The sequence below is a fragment of the Triticum dicoccoides genome, chromosome 6B (genome assembly GCF_002162155.2).
Source record: "Triticum dicoccoides isolate Atlit2015 ecotype Zavitan chromosome 6B, WEW_v2.0, whole genome shotgun sequence".
Classification (NCBI taxonomy): Eukaryota; Viridiplantae; Streptophyta; class Magnoliopsida; order Poales; family Poaceae; genus Triticum; species Triticum dicoccoides.
In genome coordinates, this window is record NC_041391.1 from 495,408,883 (window position 1) to 495,416,497 (window position 7,615).

Here is a 7,615-nt window from a genome sequence, read left to right on the forward strand (position 1 = left end):
CTAGGAGGGAGGAGGTGATGGCGGCGGGATGGAGGAGGGAGGGGGCGACGGCGGTGGAATGGAGGAGGGAGGAGGCGATGGCGACAACAGCGGGCGGCAATGCGGCAGTGGTAGATGACAGGGTGCGGGGGAGAGTGAGTGGAGCAGAGAGAGGAGAGTAAGGGGCGGCCTGGTGGGGAAGATAGGATGGCTTTAGCTATAGCGCACTACTGGGTAATGCGATGCTGCTGAACGCCCTAGCAGTAGCATCGTCCCATAAAATGCGCTACTGCTAAGTGTAAGCATGAAAAAATACATTGGTCATCAATGATCTTTTTGTGTACAATCTGAATTGTCAATATGAGTCCTCTCTGGTTTAGGAACCGGAGAAGACTCATTTGCGGCTGTAGTGGCCAGACCTCAAACGGTCAAGTATCTGTGCATCAATGTCATCCCTGGATCGGTAATGCTGACACACACAGTACTCGAGGAATTATAACAGAGTTTCAATCACACACTTATTACATCGAGTCCTCATAAAGATTATGATTACACAAAATATCATGGCCGAAGGCCATCTAAACTAAATAACTGCGGAAGCTTCGAAGGTAACTGAGTCCATCAACTCCAACGGCATAGCTGAGTGCAAAGCAACGACCTATTGCACCTTATTCATCGTCTGAGTAGTCTGCAACATGAGACGTTGCAGCCGTGTAGGTCAGCACATTGAATATGCTGGTAGAGTTACATTCTAAAGCAATGAAATGCAAGAACTATATCTATATGCAATATTTGGCTGGTGGAGGCTGTAAGTTTCATGTTTTTTCATAAAGCTAGTTTTTCCCTACAACAAAGGAATAAATTTATTTAACTACTCCAAAATTGCCCATTATTTGAGAAGGTAACCCCAATTCAAATCCCAATTAAAAGTATCATCATTAACCCAAATCAGTTTAATTAAAGTAACATGATGAGATCACATCAATAGATTCAAGGACTAGATACTCAAGATGTCCATAACCGGGGACACAGCTAACCATGATTAGTTTATACACTCTGCAGAGGTTTGCACACTTTTCCCCACAAGACTCGACCGCATCCATGATCGGATGATCGACACATAGTCTTTCTGAAGCATTAACTCTCTACTCTGGGCGGACCGGTACACCTACCTTCCCCTACATCTGCTAGTCCACCTCTTCAAGAGCTCACGCAACTTACTCAACTATGCCAGAGCCCATAATGGCTTGTGGCTGCACACGGAAGTTTCTAGCATGAATAATCTTCTGATCCCTTTGAGCCTAGGTGGAATTCCATAGGATAATCACACGGGTACTCCGGGATTTTCAAAAATAGGCAACACTGGGTTCCCCAGGTGCCTCAACCAATCCACCCAGATGTATATTAAAGTTGCCACCTTAATGTTATCCATGATTAAAATAACTCTCAAACTTCCATGTGTGAAATCATGATCCAATCCACACCTATGAGCATGGCTAAGCAATAAATAAGCATAATGTATATTCTCGGGGTGATCAAAAGGTATTAGGTTCCTACCTCAAGCACTACAACCAAAACCACATGTTCCCAATCCTACTCATGCAAATATTTGAGGGGCAATACTAATGCATAGTAAAAACTGGGTATAAAAGAGTATGATCAAAGTGTAACTTGCCTTGCTGACGATCTGCAAACTCTAGAGATTCGTAGTAACAAGCTTCGCACTCCGGGTAATCTAGCGTAAAAAACAATAGCATACATAAGCAACCATTCAAACCAAACACGAGAAAAACCGAGAAAAGATCCAAATCGAACACGAAATAAGCAAATGGCTTTAACTAACAAGAGTCAAACCTAACATCAATATTATCATGTGAATTAGATCTTAACAGTAGGTACATGTGATTAGCTATGATTTGTCAAAAGATTCAACTCAAACGGAGCAACGGAACTCAAAATGCGAACGAAACAAGATCGTTTACTAAACTGGACTAAACTCAAGTTTTACAGTACCAAAATCATGTTCAAGTTGGTTAACTGGAAAGAACAGAACGATACAAAGATTTAGGCGCTAGTCTCAGCTAATTTGGATAAATGAGTAAAAAGTAATGCTAGATTAAAGATCAGGGGCTAAAACACAATAAAACTATTCGCGGATAGGTCCCTAGCCGAAAATAAACTAAAAAGAAAAATCCTACGGCGCGAACGTTCGCTATCTGAACTTAACAGGCGAAAAGCGTTCATTAAAATGAATGAACGAACGGACGTTTGTTAAAGAAATAAACCGAACGAAAACCGATCTAACTAAACGAACCAGCTAAACTAAAAAAAACCCGACAAAACCCTAATAAAATCGATCTAGGTTTTTACCTAAAAACTGGCGGTCGGCGGCGGGGTTCGGCGAGACGGCGGCGGTGGCAGGCGACGACACGGTGGCCGTGCAGGCGACGGGTGGCGGTGTGGGGCGACGATGGAGCTTGCGGTGGCGGCAGCAGCAGCAGGCGGCGGCGCGGGCGAGCGGCGGCGGCGCGGGCGAATGGCGGTGGTGGCGCTGTGGTGAGAGGCGGTGGAGGCGGCGATTTGGGATCCCGGGAGGGCCCCGGGGTTCGGCTTTTAAAGGGGGGAAGCTCGGCCTCGGGAGGAGTCCCGGGCGGCGACGGCGGCTCCTCCCTGTGTCCCGGCCGGACTCGGGGACGGCGGAGCCGGTGGCGCGGTGCGGGCCGACCTCGCTCGGCTGGGCCTTCGACCCAGTCGGGCGACGAAGAAGTTTCTTTTAAAAAATAATTTTGCCTGAAAGAAAAATCCTAATAAAATATTAAAAAAAATCTAAAAATGCCAAAAACAATCCGTGTAAATAAAGTATTTAGAACAAAGTGAACATTTTTCTGGGCTAAAAATTCAATTTTCAAAAATGCATATTTTTCTAATTCAAATAAAATAACAAATAAAATACCAATAAAACCATAATTTGATTTTAAAATTCTTTCTCCAATATTTCTCTTAGTTTGAAGAAGTCATATTTTCTTCTCTCATATATTTTTCATAATGGAAATAATTGGAGAAAATAATAAAATCAATTTGATCCTTTCTTCAAATTTGAAATAAATTCAAATATGAATTTTGTGAAACCTCCAACTCTCTCCTTGGGTCCTTGAGTTGCTTAAGATTTCTAGGATCTCAACAAAATGCAAGAATAAATATGATATGCATATGATGATTTATGTATAACATCCAAATTGAAAATTGGGATGTTACAAACCTACCCCCCTTAAGATGAATCTCGCCCTCGAGATTCGGGATGGTCAGCAAAAAGGTTTGGGTGGTCTCTACGGAGATCTTCTTCTCGCTCCCAGGTGGCTTCCTCCTTGGTATGGTGGCTTCACTGAACTTTGCAAAACTTGATAACCTTGCCGCGAGTAACTCGGCTGGAAAATTCGAGAATCTTGACTGGCTTCTCTTCATAAGTCAAATCACTGTCTAACTGAATTGCTTCCAGTGGCACTGTATCTCTCAGAGGAATATCGGCCATCTCTGCGTGGCACTTCTTCAACTGGGAAACGTGAAATACGTCATGAACTCCTGACAATCCTTTTGGCAATCCCAGCTTGTATGCAACTACTCCCATCTGTTCCAAAACTTTGTATGGTCCCACAAAACATGGTGCTAGCTTTCCCTTGACTCCAAAACGCTTAACTCCTCGAAGCGGGGACACATGAAGATATGTTCTATCTCCAACTTCGTAAACTATCTCCTTGTGTTTAGTATTCGCATAACTCTTCTGCCTGGACTGGGCTACCTTGAGTCTGTCGCGAATCAACTTAACCGTCTCTTCAGAGTCTTTGATTAAAACCGGTCCGAACAACTGTCGATCTCCAACTTCATCCCACGATAACAGTGTCCTGCACCTCCTTCCGTACAAAGCTTCGAAAGGGGCCATCTTCAAACTGGCTTGATAACTGTTGTTATAAGAGAATTATGCATATGGCAAATTGTCATCCCAATTAGATCCATAATCTAGCGCACAAGCTCTCAACATGTCCTCCAGAATCTGATTGACTCTATCGGCCTGTCCATCTGTCTGTGGATGAAAGGCTGTACTGAACTCTAGCCTGGTAACCAAAGTTTCATGCAACTGATTCCAAAACTTTGAAGTAAACTGGGTTCCTCTATCTGATACAATGGTCCTCGGAACTCCGTGCAGACATACGATCCTGGTCATGTATATCTTTGCCAACTTAGCACTCGTATAGGTGGTCTTCACCGGGATGAAATGAGCTACTTTCGTCAAACGATCGACTACAACCTAGATAGAGTCATAGCCTGAACGAGTCTTGGGTAATCCAGTAATAAAATCCATGCCAAGTTTATCTCACTTCCATTCGGGTATCAGTAATGGCTGTAGCAATCCAGCTGGCTTCTGATGCTCTGCCTTGACTCTCTGACATACATCACACACTGCTACATAGTCGGCTATATCCTTCTTCATTCCTGTCCACCAGAAACTTTCCTTCAAATCCAGATACATCTTAGTGTTTCCTGGGTGAATTGAGTACGACGAATCATGGGCCTCCTGCAGAATCAACTTCCTGATCTCGGGGTCATTAGGCACATATATGTGATCCTCAAACCATAAAGTGTCATTCTCATCCTCACGAAATCCTTTAGCCTTTCCTTCACTCATCATTTCCTTTATCTCGGCAATCTCCTTGTCAATCTTCTGGGCTTCTTTGATCTTACCCAACAAAGTGGACTGAATTTCCAATGCTGCAACATAACCTCTCAGAACTATCTCCAAGCCTAACTCTCAAAGATCATTTGCTAGGTCCTTAGGTAATCCTACGGTTATGAGCGTGTTAACATAACTCTTGCGGCTCAACGCATCTACTACGGCATTGGCCTTTCCAGGATGATAGTGCAATTTCATATCATAATCCTTGACGACCTCCAACCACCGCCTTTGCCTGATGTTCAATTCCTTCCGCGTGTAGATGTATTTCAAACTCTTATGATCCGTGTATACCTCACAATGGTTTCGAATGAGAAAATGCCTCCTTGTCTTCAGCGCATGCACTACGGCCGCTAACTCCAAATCATGCGTAGCACAATTCAGCTCATGAGGTTTAAGCTGTCGTGAGGCATATGAAACAACTCTCCCTTCCTGCATAAGTACAGCTCCAAGTCCTCGTCGTGAAGCGTCGCAATATACTTGGTAATCCTTACGTTGGTCTGGGAGAATCAGCACTGGAGCTGTAACCAAATGTTCTTCAACTCCTGAAAACTAGCTTCACACTCCACAGTCTATTTAAACTTGGTGTCCTTCTTCAATAACTCCGTCATGGGTTTTGCAATCCTAGAGAAATTCTCAATGAACCTCCGATAATAACCTGCTAGTCCAAGAAAACTCCCGATCTCTCCAACTGGTGTGGGTGCCACCCATTTAGTAACAGAAGTAACCTTGGTAGGGTCTACTGCTATTCCTTCTCCGAATATAACATGTCTGAGAAATCCAACTTCCTTTAGCCAAAACTCACATTTGCTGAACTTGGCGTACAACTGATGTTCTCTGAGCTTCTCAAGAACCAAACGCAAATGCTGCTTATGCTCCTCTTCGTTCTTCGAGTAGACCAATATATCATTAATGAACACAACGACGAACTTATCCAAAAACTCCATAAACACTTTGTTCATCATGTTCATGAAATAGGTAGGCGCGTTAGTCAGACCAAATGACATAACGGTATACTCATATAGCCTGTATGTTGTGGTAAAAGTTGTCTTTGGTATATCCTGCTCTTGGATCTTCAACTGGTGATAACCTGATGGAAGATCGATCTTAGAGAAAACTTTAGCTGCTTGCAACTGGTCAAACAAATCATTGATCATCGGTAGTGGGTATTTGTTATTCATCGTCACCTCATTCAGTGCACGATAAGCAACAACCATCCTTAAAGATCCATCCTTCTTCTCCACTAGAAGCATTGGGGCTCCCCAAGGTGATGAACTTGGTCAAATGTAACCTTTCTCCAGTAACTCCTTTATCTGTTTCTTAATTTCCTCCAGATCTTGTGCGGGCATCCGATACGGTCTCTTTGATAAGGAATTTACTTGAGTCCACTTTGGCGCATGCCGGGATACATACTTGATCCTCTTTCCTTCTGGGGTGGTGAGAAGAATTGATTTACTGGCGCAGTCGATGTTCCCTTCAAACTTGGATAGCCAATTCATTCCTAGTATCACATCCAATCCTTGTGACTCCAGTACAATTTGGTCGGTGGGGAAAACATGTCTACCTATGGTTAGTGGCAACTGATAGCATCCCCTACTAGCCATATACTCCGCTCCTGGGGAACTTACTAACATAGTTGACTTAAGGGCTACGGTTGGCAGGTTATACTTATCCACAAATCCCCTTGATAAGTATGAATGCGATGCACCAGTATCGAAACGAACAAGTGCGATAAATGCATTAATCAAAAACTTACCGACAACTACGTTGGGTTGATCCTCAATCTCCTCCATGCTGGCGTGGTTCACCCGTCCTTTGGTGAAGGGGTTGGGCTTCTTGGCAGACCTCCATTGCCATTTCCATTCTTCGCTTCTGGACATTCAGTGGCATAATGTTCGGTCTTCTGGCACTTGAAACATGTAATGTGGCTCAAATCTCTCTTGGCTGGTGTAGAAGGGTTGGAACGGTTCTGGCTGCTACTTCCTCCATTCCCATTGCCATTCTTGAGGCCACTATGGTTGTACGAACTTGCTCCATTGTGAGTATGTCCTCCATGGTTATGGCCTCCATGGTTGTGGTTATGTCCTCCTGAGTACGGGGAGTAGCAGGGCTTCTGTTGAGCTTCTGAAGTGTACCTCCCCTGTCCATACTTCCTCTTGCGATTCTCAATCTGTTGTTGCTTGCCTTCAATCATGAGAGCCCTGTCTACCAATCCTGGTAGTTGTTGAATGTTGCCACCATCAACTGCTTGCTCAGCTCATCATTCACCCCTTCCAGAAACTTCTCCTGCTTAGCCGCATCTATAGCTACGTCATCAGGGGCATATCAGGCTAACTTGCTAAACTCATCCACATACTGGCCCACTGTACGTCCTCCTTGGAGCAAGTTGCGAAACTCACGCTTCTTCATGCTCATAGCTCCTGCAGAAACATGGGCAGTGTGGAAAGCCTGCTAAAACTGATCCCATGTGACAGTGTCAATGGGGTAAGTGGCTATGAAATTCTCCCACCATAATGTTGTGGGTCCATCAAGCGATGTGTGGCAAAGCGCACTCTCTCCGCATCTGTGCATCCTGCAGTGGTCAGCTCTCTTCCAATCTTGTGGAGCCAATCATCTGCAACAATCGGCTCGGCGCTACTAGAGAACACCGACGGATTCAAGCTTAGAAAACCGGCTAGGTGATCAACAGGGGGTGGTGGTGGTGGGTTGTTGTTGTTGTTGTTGTTGTTGTTGTTGTTGCCTTGGTTCTAGTTATAAACTAGTATCTGCATCAAGGCATTCTGCTGCTGGATCAACTGAGTGAGCTCCGGTGGAAAGGCAAATCCATTGTCACGTCTCGGAGACATCTGATGGGTTAGAAGGGGTGAGAAAATAGAATAGAATGAGGTCTAAGAGAGATTCACTACCCAT